Genomic DNA, 17,237 nt, shown 5'->3' on the forward strand with positions numbered 1-17,237 from the left:
GGTGAGGGTAGAGCTCCGTCACTCTCCACCTTGCCCTAATGATGTACCAATACATTTGATCAACCACTTGAAAGTGATGACCCTACTGATGTTGATCATGGCACACTTTGAATCTATGAAGTGTTCCATCCATCTACAGTATGCACAAATTGCGAAGATGGTTAAACAACTTGTTATGAACATGGCAATTGACTTATTTCCACGAAGTACCATGAATTATTGATTCATAAACATCTTTGAAAATAGTCTCTATAGGATATTGTTCAATACTATTGACATGTACTAACTATCTATTTTACGGAATAACAAAAACATTCAAAGACATTCTTGACATCATACCAGCTACTTGACTTGAGATACTTTCCTGATTCCTGGTTACTAAGTGAACTTGCTGCAATAAACACATCAAACTGTAATGTGAAAACTGCTGCAACTTAGTTTGATTTTGAAAGTATTGAAATGTCAGATGATTTATCTGAATCACAGTTTCTTCATTCATTACATGATGTTTCCATTGATTATCACTTTCCCTTGAGGCATAAGTTTCCCTTAGATGTATTGGATACTTTGACACTACTCTAGAAAAGGCTTTGGTAGGAAAACAAATGGGCTTCCTCTCCACTTGAAAAGAGACTTCCAAACTATTTGAAACATGAAATGGTGACACAATACAAGAGAAATTTAACACTGACTTTCCACAATATTGACCTGCATCCCTGTAACTGATAACTTCCAAACTTGGACTGAATTGATTCATTCTGACATTAGGAAGAGGATATTTGGACATCAACTATAACTCATGTTGTATTCCCTGCTTATGAGTAAGATGTTTGGTTTCTTTGAATAGAACTGAAAAAGTTTCTAACTCTTTGATCAAACTATCTTTAAGCTAGGACTCATAACTTGAACAAGCATCATGCGACTCTTATGTTGTTCCTTTACACACATGATTACAAATCTCTTACTTGAACTTACTAATCACTTCATCTGATTAGAAACAACTAAATTCAAGTGATTTTTACTTTGATATGCCGTGACAATAAATTCAACCCCATCTGTCTTCAGGTGATATTTATGCTCTTTCCTATAAAACACTGCATCACGATCATAAATATAAGGACTTCTAGGATAAATCCACATATGTCTATTGGAACCACATCTAATTCCACTTCATCAATGTAATTTGTTGTAATGGAAAATCTTAATCAACACTGTTTTGTGACTTTTATCTGAGTTGATTTATTTAGCCATCTTAATGGGTAAGGTCTTGAATGATTCTCTGTCTTCAAACCCAAGTTCTTAACTAAATATTCATATATTAAATTTGCCTTTGATCCACTGTCAAACATTGTATCTATCTTTGTGTGCTTAGAAGTTATCCTTATGTTAAATATTTCAACTCTTTTATCCTCATTTGAAGGATTTATGTTTGATGAAGATGCAATAGTATTCAAACTTGAACCACTGTCAGAAGTTTTACCTGTCGAAACTATGGCAGTTATCCTCCTTTCATCACCTGAATCAGAACTTAGATCTTGCTGGATTGTTGCAATTGATTTCTTTTCATCCTTCTCTTTAAGGAAATTTTTGGGCTTAAGTTCTGGATAAAGTTTCCAACACCTAGATTCATCATGACCGATTCTCTAGCAATGAGAACAAGTAGGTCTTTCCTTCTGAGCTATCACTGATTTCTCTCTCTTCGAATTGTTCTTCCCTTTATTGTCATTGGAATCCTCGATTTCCAACTCTTTCAATGATTGTGGTGAAAACTTGAATGGTCTGCCACCTGATTCAATATGTATAGCTTGAACACACACTTCTTCAAAATCATTAGGATTAAACATCAATAATGTATGCTACAAATATGAATCTAAACTATCAATATATTTTAATAAATTTTCATGTGTATACAATGAAATACCAAACGACAATGCTTTCTATCTTAACTCCTGAGTAAACTCTTGAACACTTTGCCCTTTAACTTGCCTCAAGTGTTGCTAATCAATAACAACTTGCTGCATGTATCCTATAGGATAGGATTGTTTCCTAAGAGCTTTTAAAAACTTAGACCATGAAGATATGACTTTAACTTTCTACGTTAAATCTATCTAAGTTTTACTTTCCCACCATATTAAATTTGTTCCCCCCATTCTAAGTGTAGCTAACTGAATTTTCATTTCATCGTCGGAAATGTTCTAAATACGACAATACACTTCTAACTACTTAATCCAGTTATCTGGATTTTAAGGATTCATTTCGCTATCATAAATAGGTAACTCAAATTTTACATCAAGTTTCAAAAGAGATGTTTTCTTAGGTTTCTTTTCTGTTTCAGATTTTGAACTGGAAGAAGAAGAAGATGATGATGATGGGTATGATTTAGGTGAAATATGTTTATCAAACTTTCCTTTACCTTTGTCCTTCTTCAATGTCTTGGAAGAAGAAGCTGCATCTCTCACCTTCTTATCTTTGTAAAGTTCTCCCAACATCTGCTGCATACTCAAGAATTCTTGTTCAAACTATTCCTCGCTCATCTTATTTTCAGTATTTTCACCTGCATCAGATCTTGTCATGGTTGACTTATGCATGACTCTTCCCTTTATAATCTATGGATCAATCTCCTCGATGATTCCTTCTCCGCATTGCGACTTTGACCTAGTTAACATTCACTGACAAATTTTACAAACGTAACCTACTATGATACCAAATTATATGATCTAAAATGATCATATGTTAAACTGAAGTAGAATTTATTAATGCCAACAATGAACTGAATGTTAACTTAAAGTGCTTTAACCGTGATAATCGATTGAAAAGGGATGCATTTACGACAGATGAGAAACATAAGAAAGATGCAAACAGAAGTGAAAAGCAATAAAAAAAAATGATACCAGACAAAAAGATTGATTACAGAGTTCGTCCCTGATGGACTACGTCTCTGGGTCCGCTTTCAAGATGGGTGACCGCTTTATTAGGATTGAATCTGAGGAGGTCGATTACATAGAAAATTAACCAGACTAATTGTGCACGTAGGCACTTCTGGTCACTATCACAAGAAATCTCTCTGAAATAGATTTCCAACGCCTATCACAGTTCCCAATTCTGACTCCGGATGCTCCTGTTACAGTGAAAACAAAAATTGACTATAACCTCCAGAATCTGCACACAAAACTTCAAAACCACTAATGTCTTCTTCATGAGCAAACTGGTGTATTTATAATTCCTTAAGGTTCATTTGAACTCTCTGATGCTAAGTTTAGGCATGAACCACCATGTGGTCTCGATCTAACCACTATGGGACACCTTAGTGCTTAGTCACATGGTGTTTAAATTAAAAATAGTTATAAACTTAACTAAAAACCCACTTTAGAACATTAGTTTAGCTCAAATCCATTAGCGGCTAGCTAATTGGGCGGAGGAAGCATGAACAACGCATGTGATCAGGTGAGATAGATAATTTTTGGTAACCTCCAGGGCGACGGTTCCAATGACTCACCCACTAATTGTTCTCATGCGCGGTGACAGTTGGCGGTTGCGGCTAATCCAGTGGTTCCGACTACTGACGCAGTCTTTCCGCAGCATGTGACAACTACTGCTGATGATTTCATTCCCCACATGGTTAGCTACTACAATTAGTCTAACTATGTGGCTAACTCTGTTCACATGTCCACCTGTAACCCCGACGGTTACCACTGATGTTTCTGCTATGGTCTAACTGCGGCGACTGCTCGGTGTTCACATGCTGCGGTCTGCTCCGATGCGGTTAGGCCAACGGTTAGGGACTCTGGGTCATATTGCAATGTTTATTTGTTTTATTAAATATTTTTTTCAATGTAAACATGGCCCGAGAGGGTTTATACTTAGGAAAATGTATTTTAATGCATGGTTTTAGGTATAGGTTAGGTTTTAGGTGTAATTTTAAGTGTTAGGATTTATAATTAGGTTTGTACCATAGTTTTAGAGCTAGGACTTACATTTTAATGCATAATGTCTTAGGTTTAGTTTTTAGTGTCAAGATTTACATTTTGACATTTAAAAAAACCCATTTACACATCCTTGTCGCAAAGCGACATTTGTCAACATCACATGATGACACATGTTCCATTTTTTACAACCAAACCCCAGCGGAACTGATGAAAAACACATGTCGACAACTAGGTACAAAAAATCATATCCTTCGAAAACCATGAAAACTATCTCAACCATTGATATCACCGGCGGAACTGAAACCAACACCAGACAACCTGAACCATAAACATCAATGTCGAAGCTGAAGACACCGAACACTAAATGTTGACGATGAATACTGGTGAAGCTGATAAAGTTCAAGACCTCATCAACCATGATCATTTGACGATCACTTCAATGTTGAACCACTAAAGACTCCACTCATGCTAGACTGACGAGATCCTCCTTGATCACTCATGATGATTCGACCTACCACAATCATGAGACCTAACATGCATGACATTGTTGTTGCTGGTCACCAAGCTAGAGTAATGGCTTTCGTCCAAAAAGCTGGAAGATAGGAGGAGGTCTCATCATGAGCCTACCTATTTATCTATGTTACTTGTTGTGAGTGGCACTACCATCAGCTGGTTACTAAGCTAGGATAGTGGCCTTCATCTAAAATTTAAATAAGCTAACTCTTAATCTATATCTAGTAAGTGGGACAGGAGCATTTTGCTGGGTTAAAATACATCCCTACCGAGGTTATAGACACCTAAGGGAAATAGGGCCATGTCTATGGTATTAAAGTTAATTTCATATTAAGATTTACTTGGTTATCCTTCTCTTTAAATGAAAATCATCATTTTAATTCTTCTATAATGGTTTTAAGATGATTTGAACGTGATGCTTTGAGTTCTATTTTTCAAAAATCAGGAATCTTTAATGATGTGGTACCCTTAGTGAAGGTAATTTTTTGTAATGATTAAGGAGAAATTTAGGTTTTCATCTAGATGACAACAAAATTTAGAATGTCCAATAAAGAGGTTGTTTATTGGTCTGGGAAAGTGTCGTAATACTCAATTTTTATTTCCCTTTTTCTGGTATCATAACTCACTTTAATTTTCATGGTAATTAGAGTGATGAATTACTCAATGATGACTACTCACAAGGTGTTGATTGGGAACCATGTGTATTGATTGTGGTTGCCTCTAAATACATGCTACACAGTCTAGGTATAAGATTGTTATAGTAGGAGAAGGAATCTTATGGTAGTCTTCTTGAAATTGCACCTTCTTAGCAAAAACTTGATTTTATTATAAGACTCTGGGAAGAAACGAAACAGGGAGTTCATTTGGAACAAGACAACAGGTATGTGCAATAATCTTTTCTCCATAATGACTACTTTTTGTACCCAATCTTGTTGGCTTGAGGGGGCCTGACCTAGGTTCGGAGTTATTTAGCCAAAAAAATCCCTACACTACTAGCCCTTTCGGATCAGCCTGTGGTGCGCGGACTGAAGTCTCACTCGAAGCAGTATGGGGGGATGCTGGAACCAAGTTTCTGCACCCTTGATATGTCTATGGTGTCAATTTAGTCCAACTCTGCTTATCTTCGTGCAGGTTACTTCATGCATTATTCTAACCTTCAATACCCTCGCGATCCATTATAATCGCCTTTCACACAGCCCTAGGCAGGGGCTGAGATGCTTTCACGCTGCTATGGAAGCAAACTGCACTATTTCCCCAAACTACACCGTGTATCTTACTCATCTTCCTAACAGATCTTGGTTAACTTCATGTAAATAGATATTCTATCTGGTATTCACTTAATTAATACAGTGATATATATTCACGCATCATACAAACAATGGAAGTGTAATTTATACGCAATATTTTCAATGCTTAAGACAGGAAATAAATACATAGAATTGATATGAAACTTCTGTTTATTAATTCTTTCAACGGTTATAGACTTGACTCGCCCTGCACACTTAGCTGCAGTGATCCGTGCACTTAGTTGCAGACTACTAGGCCTCTGTGCACTCAACTGTAGAGCCTTCTCCTACTCTATGACCCAAAATAGACCTTACATTTCCATTCTTCCACTATGCTTCTATTCCATGTTTAGATTAGATGATTCTTCCCTTTCTTAACTACTTAGAGCCTCGCTCTATTTATACAATCACATGGTCCACGGACCATGGGTAGGTCTCTATAGCTGACATTACATTACAAAATTGAGGGCAGATGACCTTATGAATCTTTTACAAGCTACGTGCTCTACGCCCATAAAATGAAGAGTCTTTACATCAGAGTTACAATTTTTGACAAAATTTTGGGCTCTAAGCCCCAAAACTTCCCTTGGGGGATCCTACGCCCAACAGGCCCCCAACACAAACATCGTGACTCGCCCTCGAGTCACTCTGTCAGTGCAAAGATATTTGCGCAAAGACCTCCCAATTCTACCTAGATCATTGTAAGATCAGCAGTGCACTGAGCTGCTGCCTACTGTACTTCCTCAACTCGTTGTTTAGATACTGTTGTAGCTGAACTTCTACCTTGAACCTTTTCCTGTGTTTCCTACAGCTGCACGAGCTTTGCTTCAATGGAGACGATAATGATGTATGCCTCATTAATCCATGGCTCTAAGCGCGCCTTCAAAAAAACTTTCTTATGTCGAGCAGCATCTACCTGTTCCTTGAGTTCTTTCGCCTGCTACATCCTCGTGAGCCTCCATATAAGGGAAACCATCTGTATGGTCTCTTTTACTTCATCGTATTGCTATTGTAGCTCACGCACCTCTGCCTCTAGGTGTTGTATGTTTGGGTCCTCTTGCAGGGTGGTGAGAACCTCGAACAACTGCTCAAATAGCTTTGTGTAGTCTGTCAGTACACTGTTAACCTCTGTTATTACTGTTGTAATCGCGCTAGCGCATTGTTCCCTAACTTCTAGTGGGGTTGAAGGTTGTGCCTTCAATTGCAGTTTGGATATCTGAAGGTTCAGTTTGAGCTAAACCTTGGCCATTTTGTCCTTTGCCTCATGCACCCCTACTGCTAATTTCCAGATGCATGCCTCCACTGGTTCCTCTGCTTGGATGGCAACCTCCAGGACCATCTGGCAAGCTTCCTCCACCACCTGTACGAGCTTTATGTTTTGCACCACTACCTCACCGTTGATACAGATTTAAAGAGGAATGTAACAAATTATATAGATAACCATAAACACATAGATGCAGTGGAAATAATACTTCATTTCATTAATGTAAAATACTAAAATATGCTTACAAACAAAAATGGAAATAAACCAGCTAGGGTGATGGTAGCTTATCTCTGAGAAGAGATGTGGCGGCTACATGCCTCTGAACTGTGTTACAATGAGGCTCAAAGGCCTATTTATTGTTGAGAAACTATGGAAAACCCTTAACATCCCAAAACCTAACCATAGAAAATGAAACGCCAAATTGTGAGCCTCGTTTTGGGTAAGTTGGTACATCAACTTCCCGAGGTCATAACTTTGGCACCCGATCTTTGTTTGACGCATACAATAGCTCATTAGAAAGATCTATCCAAGAACTACAACTTTGGGAAGAGAAAATTTGGTCCGTGGACCCATGTTGCTCCCATATTTTCCCAAAAAAGTCGTTTAGGGCCTCAAAATGGCTCCAGAAGTTCAAGACCTGAAAAACAGCTAAAAATAGTAAACTGGGCTACAATTAAGGAAACTAAAAAACTGAAAGAAACAATGGTGGGGGTCCAAGTGGACTTGGCACGTGGCCACCAATATCCACTTGGATCATTCCTCCCCCCTTAGGAAGCAATGGTCCCCATTCCATTGAGTTCCTCCATCTACTGAACTTGGTCGCTGGTGAGTTGTTCTACAATCTTGGATCTGTCCAGTAATGGTGGGAAGCATGGTCGAGGGCGGTACACATTGAACACTTGGTGCAGGTGAAGGAATGGAGGAATGCTATGCTCCAAAGCATTATTTCTCACAGCCTTGGTACTGGTGTAAGGACCATGTCGAAGTGGTCTGAGCTTCTGATGGGCTCTTGTAAGGCGTTCTTTCTGGAGATGCAACCAGACTTTGTCGCCCACCTGAAACTTGTGTGGTACCCCTGTGGGTGAGGAGAAGTTTTTCTTGTGTTCTTTCATGACCGTATCCCTCTGTTGTTGCTGCTGCATGGAGGAACCCTTTGTGGGGGTCATGGATGTGGCGACGATCTTCCCCTTACTTTGGGAATAAACCAGACATAAAATAAATTTCCTAGTCTGGGAAATGAGCTTGTTGCCTTTCTTAGTAGTGATCAAAGAGGTGGCAGTAGGTGGGGCTACCTCTAGTATCCTGTATAACGAATTACACAAAGAAATAATGACAGCACGAGGCATTGACTCATACACAGCATGTCGCCTCCACAAGTATGGCTGGCCTAATAAGACATCACAAACATCAAGTGGTGCAACATCACACAATACCTCGTCTGTGAAGGGCTTGATGCTATAGCAAAGGCGACATTGTTGGCAGACTCGGAGATCTCGTTGTTATAGACATTTTTGTGCCTTACAGCTATAAGCATGAAATGTCCATAATCCAAGGGATCCAAAGTCCCTAAAAGAGTTGTTCCTACCCCTAAAGGAACAAGGTCAATGACAGCTTCTCCCAGAAGTTCTCCACCAAAAACCACTCAAAAACAGTCAATTCAGGATCAATTCAGAGGCTCCACTAGCTGCCTGCGTTGAAATGCAGAGACTACACTGGCTAGGTGCACTACAACGCAGGTGGAAGCACTACCAGGGTGCGCTGAGCGGGAAATGACAAATGGCAAGCTCATTCAACGAGGTGGAAAGACCCTGGAAGCTTCCAGAATCTTCTCCAATGACACTTGCCTTAATGAATTCGACTAGTGATGAGTAAGAGGTTCTCAACCTCCAAGTGGAAGCAAGAATTGACAGAGAGAAGCCACAAGTCAAAACATAAGCTGACTCATCCTCTCTGCTTACATCTATATATGGATCTCTCACCCAGAGGTTCAGGGGGCTGGAATTTTGTACTTTGCAGAGAATTGTTGTTGGTTTGAGATTGAGATTAGCACATTGGGTGATTTATGCTTTGTTGGAGGAGAGGAAGGGATTCCTTTGCTGGGAGGTAGATGCTGGATCGGAACTCACTTGGTTGTATCTCCTCTTGGACTTTATTATCTTATCAATAAACTATTTAAGTTTCTCCTACATGTTGTGTACCAATGATGTTTTGTTATGCTTACATGTTTAGCTTAATCTGATCTTGAGCTTTTTATGAATGTATATCTGTATCTTTGTGTAGTTTCTCTCTCTTGTGATCTTGCAGGAATTCGGTGAAGCTGGGCCGGTGAAGGAGCAAGAAGCTGGGAGCTACTGAAGAGAGGAGTGATTTGGATCGACAAACTAGCGGAAGATAGAGGTTAGTTAGATCCTTCTTCCTCACTTACATTTCATAAAGAAGAATACTCAAATAAGTTTACATGTTTGTTGCTAAGGCACTATCACCTCTTAGAGTGGGATAGGGGCATTCCAAATTGGATACTTTTCCCAACAACACTCGTCCTTCGTGAAGCCACCCGATATTGTACAGTTGAGGGTGTGGTGTAGTCGATAGGCCCAACTACTTCACAACCTCTTCTGAAATGAGGTTCTTTTGGCTACCACTATTGACAATGAATTGCAGTGGCAAACCCTTCACCCACATCTGTGAGTGGAAAAGACGTTCCCCCTCTTCTAGATCTTTGGGCTCATTCTTCTGGATCTTGGCAGTGGCTATAGTGGCACTGAGCTCCACATCAATGATCTACTGCCCTTTGCCATTCCCCTTGTCGGGTTCTGACTCAGGGTCAAAACATGCATCTGATTCGGAAGCCTTCAACTCGGCCACTAGCGCCTGCTTGGTCCGACACTCACTTGTGTTGTGAGTGGGGCTCTTGTGGAACTCACACCACTTTCCCGTGTTCTTATTCGACGTCATGGTGTTTTTCTTTTCTTGCGGCTTCGACAGGTTGTCTTGGGTCACCCTGCCTTGCCTTTGTCCATTGTTCTTTGGATTTCCAGATCCAAAGTCTCACTTCTTTTGTTTCAACTTCTACTCGATTTTAACAGCGTATCGGTACACCATACCGAAAGAGGAGATGTTCAGGAACTCCATCTCTTCCTGGATGTTTCTGTGTAGGTAGCTGCGGTATTTGAGTACCAAATGTAGCTCAGAGTCCTTGATACCCAACTGTGTGCGAAGGGTATGAAAAATGTTTGTGAACTCCGACACATCTTGGTACCTTCCCTGCCGCAGCATTGTCCACTTTATGTATTTGTCCTCGTAGCTTTTGACATGGTAGTACTGCTCCTTGATGGCATCCCGGAATTCATTCCAAGTGGGTGCGGCTAAACATAATGAGCCCGTGCTTTCATCCTTCTGCTCGCAGTAGGTTTCCTACCAATGCTTGACGTAGGGGGTTGCTTTGAGAAGAGAAAAAACAATCTTTTCTCGACTCAAAAGTTCATGAACAGAAAAAATAGCCATTTAGCATATTTAACCATTTATCTATGGCATTTGTGTCTATTTGACCCTCGAAGATGGGGATTTCAAAATTAACTTGTACCTTAAAGGGTGTCGCATTTCCAAAGTAGCTGTTGGAAGTCGATGCGTCGCCTCTGGGTAGCCGTTGAAGGATATACGCAAGGCTATCCATCATCGCGTTCCTTTGTCACTCGAGGGCTTCTTCGAGCAAGATTTTGATAGGATCTCCCTCCCCCTCATATTTCTTTTCATCCACCATGGGAGGCCGTTAGGATTTGCGGGGCTGGTCTTGCAAAGGTGCGACCAATTCAAGCCCTAACTCCTTATATCTAGACCTTGTTGGGGACATGCAAAGAAAAATAGAGAAAAAGTAGATCGCTCTGATACCACTAATCTAGATTTAAAGAGGAACACAAAAAATTATAGAGATAACCATAAAGACAGAGATGCAACGGAAATAATACTTCATTACATTAATGTAAAATACTAAAATATGCTTACAAACAGAAATGGAAATAAACCAGCTAGGGCGATGGTAGCTTATCTCTGTCATTTGCCTGACTAAAAATACGTATATCATTAGGCTAGCTTATGAGCTTGCTATCGAGTCTTGTAAGCCCGAAGCAAGGATGCATAAGCAGGCTCGACTATTAAGGCCGCCATCACCGGTAGGGGCTCGACTGATAAGGCTGCGCAAGCAGGCTCGACTGGCCGCCATCACCTTTAGGTGCTCGACCAAAAGGGAGAGGAGAGGATGCATAAGCAGGCTCGACTGTTAAGGCCGCCATCACCGGTAGGGGCTCGACTGATAAGGATGCGCAAGGAGGCTCGACTGGCCGCCATCACCTTTAGGTGCTCAACCAAAAGCCCCCCCACCCAATAAGTAAATTGAAGAGGAAAGAGAAAGCTTCCGAAACACATCTCTGTCTATATTCCTGTCTGAAAGGCCATTTTCATGCATTTTACGGCTACTTTAAACGCCCAAGCTGGGGTTCCAGCTCCTAAGAAATAGCCTAATTTGGCCATTTGGGGGATGCGCAAAATGACATATCTCGAATGACGTAATTACGTATATAATGAATGCCGACCAAGACAATGAGTAAGTGACTGCCCCTCCTCTCCTCTCCTTATCAGTCGAGCCCCCTAAAGGGTCCTCTCCTTATCAGTCGAGCCTTCTTACGCATCCTTATCAGTCGAGTCACTAACGTACCTAATTGATAGCCCGGTGAAATGGTGGTAGTTAGTTATATAAGAGATGTGGTGGCTACATGCCTCTAAACTGTGTTAAAATGAGGCTCAAAGGCCTATTTATTGTTGAGAAACTATGGAAAACCCTTAACATCCCAAAACCTAACCCTAGAAAATGAAATGCCAAATTGTGAGCCCCATTTTGGGTAAGTTGGTACATTAGCTTCCCAGGGTCATAACTTTGGCACCTGATCTTCGTTTTATGCGTACAATAGCTCATTAGAAAGATCTATCTGAGCACTACAACTTTGGGAAGAGAAACATTGGTCCATGTACCAATGTTGCTCCCAGATTTCCCCAAAAAAGTCGTTTAGGGCCTCAAAAGGACTTCGGAAGTTTAGGACCCGAAAAAGAGCTAAAAATAGTAAACTAGGCTAAAGTTAAGGAAACTGAAAAGCTAAAAGAAACAATGGTGGGGGTCCAAGTCGACTTGGCAGGTGGCCACCAATATCCACCTGGATCAGTCACACTTCAGGCTCAATTGTTCGATGTTGATGCGTTGCTCGCTCATTACCTGGAGCACGCGACCTTCCCAGGCTCGCAGTTCTGCAATAACCCCATCCTGCAAAACATAGAGCGTCTCCGAAGGGAGCGTAACCATATTTATCTTGATTCCCTTTAGCCCACTGACCTTAGGCTTGTTGGCCTCATTTTCTTTAATTAGTGCTCCTTCTGGCAACACTATTGTGTTAGTCATCTAGGCGCGCATCATTTCCTCCGCCGTGGTCGTGCCTAGTGCAAGGCTGGTTGACACAGTACCAACCTGCGGGGTGCACACCTGCAACTCCTGTATCTATGCTCGGAGAGCCCCCAACACCATCTAGTGGTCCTTTGTGAACTACTGGAGGGTCTCCGCGGTGACATCCCTCACCGTCTCCCAATGTCGTGCAGAGCCCCCTTAGTGAGGGTGATTAGGTCGAATAAAACCTTTGAAGCCTTAAACTTCTTCTGCGGCCCTACCTGCTCCCTTGGGCATGGTCATTTCAGTTGGGCAGACGTTGTCTGCAGGTCCACGCTACCTTGCTCTGTATCTATCTCCTGTTCGGGTGAAGGTGACTTGTCTCCCTCATGCTCTTCCTTGGCTGCCTTCTGTTGTTCTTTCGCAGCATTACCTACCACCTGGGCCTTAGCTGTTGCCTCTTCACTCCTACATTTTTCTTCCAACTGTGCTATCCACAGTTTCGCCTCATCCTTTTTCCGTTGTGCAGCAGACTTTTCTGCTTCCACTACGGAGATGGCTAGAGCGCATCACTTCAGTGGCCACGACTCAAGGACTGCGAAGATGACATCGTCTGTCACCAGGTAGGGTAGCTCACACCATGTCTTCACAATGTCCTTTCGCGCCCTGATGTAAACATGATAGAAATCTACCTTAAACTCCACGAAGCTCTGCGAATTGTTGTAGACCATGGGTGATAACCGTAGCTTGCGATTAATCCCCATTCTGATGTCCATCTCCATGAAAACCCAAAGGATTTTACTATCCCTTATCCTTTGCGCATCTTGGGTTTCCCATAGCGAAGTGTACTTCGCTACCTCTGGAAGGTATTGTGTGATCGTCAGGAACTGGTTGTCTTCAGGCAATTCCCATGCCACCAGTACTATGGACAATAGAAGCCAGGCATAGTGAAAAGTCTTCCCCTGCTCCTATGCCTCGTAGCAGTTCTCAAGGAACTCTCTGCATAAGTAGTTTGCCCAGTTGAACTGGACCCCTTCTGCGCATTACGCTGCAAGTGCAACCATTGGCGTGGGCACCTCATCCATGTGGCACTTTTCAAATAAGTTTACCTGTTTGTTGCTAAGGCATTATCACCTCTTAGAGTGGGATAGGGGCATTCCGAATTGGATACTTTTCCCAACAACAAATTGGCGACTCCGCTGGGGACAATATCTTGTTAGTTTATTTGTGTTTCTATTGTTGTTCTTCTCATAAACTCAAGAGTGTTGAATCGAAATGCATTTTCCATTTTCAAGTGCAAAGTAGAGATCTGCCACTCTAGTCCACTCACTGGGCCTATTTTTATGATCTGAACGAACTGATCCACAAGTGCTCTAACAGCCCTTTGTGATAGATCTTAGTCCTCCTTTAAATCATCCTCCTAATTGTACCTAATTGATAGCTTTGATCCAGCCAAAAACTGTAGATTTAACTGCAAACTGTAACCCAGAACCCAGAAACAACTCTCATTTCTGCTTCAGCGTAGACTCTGTGAAGAGGTTCTGCATTTCAACGCAGGTCCCATGAAGGCTACCTGCACTGAAGTTCAGTTTCTCTGTGCTGAGGGTGCGCTGATCAGCCTTTGCTTGTGCAGCTGTGGTTCCCTGCTTCCTTTTGCTCAGTTTCATCTCTGTTTTTGCAGCCTGTTATCAGTCAGTGTACCTATCTGAAACCCCTTTTCTTTGCCTCAATTCCACCTCAGTTGTATAAAGAAACTGTATTTGTTCTTTGTGTATTTGTTACATCATTTGCAGTTTCCCATTACAAAAGTAAACTAGTCATACTGTCACCCTTAGACCTAGACCTGTCTTAAGTGTCGTTTTGATCTTAGGAGTGAGTTTGTTTGCTGTTCACAGTTGATTGAGCTTTTACTTTTGTCGTTTGGTTTGAATTTATGCATTTCGAGTGCGAAACAAGTAAATCACAAAGTGTCGTAATCGTCTTTTTGATTTTGAAAAAGGAACTTGTTTATGTTTTCACTTGAAATCGAATTAAAATTTGTACAACAGCTTTCTTTTTAGGCATCAATATTAAGAAAGTGAAAACAAATACATGCATTTGTGCATTTGCATTTTGATAGTTTGCATGCTTTGATTTAGGGAAAAGTGCATTACAGTGTGCTCTATGCTCTTTGAGAAAAGTTTGTGTCTTCCTTTTCCCCTTGTAGCTAGGATTTTCATTGTTGAAAAGATATAAAAGCTTGCTTATCATCTTTAGACTGCATTTAGGAATTGTATCATACATCTCGTGGTGATCCAAAAAGGCAAACTTCTAAGAAAGATCAACCTAAAATAAATTGAATGAACTTAACAACGCTTTGTAACTTAACGCACAACATAGATGTCTAGGCTAGAGACGTGTTCCGGCGTCGTAAAACCTGGTGACTGTCGATCTCGCTGATGGTTGGGTGATTCCTCTTGAGAGACGATAGCACCAGTACGGATTGTGCTCCCACGTACCGTCGAGTATATATTGGGAGACCCCTATAGGCATAAAACCTTTATCCTTAAGAAGCCATGTCGGCCGCCCTACTGATCGCAATGCACTGAACACAGCATTCGGGAAGATTGACCGCCCGTACCTTAAAAAGTATTCTGCGGTTTTGCGAAAAGTTTGGCACACCCTCTACCTAGAACTCCAGAGCAGTTCCTTTTGGCCTTTTTCAGACTCTATAATGGAAAAATTCCATCCGAGCATTTGTCACTTCGGGCTCGTTAAAACATCGAAGGAGACTAGAGTCATCTTTAGCTTTTTCTCGACTCTTTAAAACTGAAAAAGAAAGTTGTGTCTAAAGCGTCGTTAAAATTTATTTTAAACGAAACAATCACCCCTTTTTCCTGCGTTGATCTTTAAGTTGAGAAAATGGAACCCACCAACCAAGGAATTCCCCTTGGTGGAAATCCTAGTCCCTTCTCCTCTTGGGGAGATGTTGGTGCGCCCCATATGGCCACATTGTCGCTTCCAGGACTAACAATTGGCTTTCCGGTCTGGCTCTTCTCAACCAATGTCGTTCAGAACACCACTATTCCTGAACAGTCGAATCAACAGTTAGACCAGTCCAGTGTTTCCCACCAGCCTTCTACTTCCTCTAATTCTTCCTCTCCTCCTTCCTCTTCGCTTGACGGAACTGGTAAAACAAAAAACCAAGTTCCTAAGGAGAAGAAGGAAAAGAAAAAGAAAGAGAAGAAGAAGAAGGAGCCAAAAGCGACTGGGGGCAAACAAGTGTCGTCTGACAAAAATCCACACACAGCACTGACTAGGCCTAAATCGCCATGTGTCATATGCAAGGGAGACCACTTCCACAGAGATTGTCCCTACATCCCTCGGATACTAAGGGACTGGTCTCCCCGTTTGCACAATCCGGTGGCATCAACCTCTGATAGCCATGTTGAATGCATACCATCAACTAGCGAGAGTGAAGTCCTTGGACAAAAAGGGAGAGCTAGATCTCCCTGTAGACTGTGCGAAGGCAACCACGCCATCCACCGTTGTCCCTTCTTAGACGAAGCGAAAAGAGTTTTGGATGATCGCCCGATTTCACCGTTACGATTTCCTCCTGGATATAAAAAAACTCTTGCCGAGTCCTTCGTTAGTTGAAAATCCAGCTGGCCCGCTTAAGTGGTCAGCTGAAGCGCCGGTCATTGAAGATGAAGCAGCTGAATCCATACCTGACGAAAGTCAAAAGGTCGAGGCGGCAGTTGACCCGGTCTTGCCTTCAGAGGATTTATCTTCGAATGATACAGTCACTGAAGAGAATAAAGATGACACCATTCAAATTCTCTTCATCAATATAGACTCCGACGAGCACGGGGGCACTCCCCCCATTCCTTTATCGCAGGAAGGAAGTTCGTCAGAGCGATACCCAGCCGTTTACTCGGTCCCACCACCAAGCAACCTAGTTGTCTCCTTCGACTGGAACCAACTAGGCAGACCCCATTTGCCAGCAAGCATACCATTCAGGATTATCGTCCAAATATATAGAATGGTCATGGCTGGCACCATCATTGATGAAGGGGCATTTGTGAGTATCCTTTCCTCCACTTCTTGGAAAGCGCTTGGTTCACCAGCGCTTTTGCCTGAAATGAGAAATCTGACAGGCTTTGATAAAGGAACCAGTCGACCTTTAGGGATCCTCCCCAATGTGCCTATCACATTGAAAGGGAAGACCATTCAAATGAACGTGATGGTCGTTCAAGGACCCTTGGATTATAACCTACTCCTTGGACGAGACTATATATATTGCATGGGAGCCATCGTCTCCTCACTCTTTAGAGTAATGTGTTTTCCATACGAAGGAAGAGTGGTCAAGCTCATGGACCAGCTTTCATTCCCCGGATCACGCATCGCAAATAGTCATATACCATCCCTAAATAGTCTCTTCACGCAAGAAATGTCTCAACCCACGGTCCGTCCTCCTGATGAGCGCGAGTAATTCGGAGGGATATGACTGGAACCCAAGGGGCATGCGTCCTGGTCTGCTTCGATAGGAAAATTTTGGGTATAGGGTAGGTTTCCGCGGGAGAATATGACTAGTATGTACCCCGTCCGTCTTGGAAGAGGGGTTATTCTAGAATAAGATTCTTTTGTCAAAGTTATGTGTTTGGCACTCATTGTCACTCACCTTTGTCTATCTCGGTAGACATCGCCGAAGAAGTGTTTTGTTCGCTGCATTGATGAAACAATCTTTGGGTAACCTGAAAGAGGTAGGCCTTTCCTGGTAAAACAAATGTTTTATCTGCAAATTGAGGGGTAACCTTGAAATCGTACTTTATACCTGGGGG

The sequence above is a fragment of the Pinus tabuliformis genome, chromosome Q, assembly GCF_031772625.1.
Source record: "Pinus tabuliformis cultivar Carrire ecotype Pingquan chromosome Q, CPIR1, whole genome shotgun sequence".
Classification (NCBI taxonomy): Eukaryota; Viridiplantae; Streptophyta; class Pinopsida; order Pinales; family Pinaceae; genus Pinus; species Pinus tabuliformis.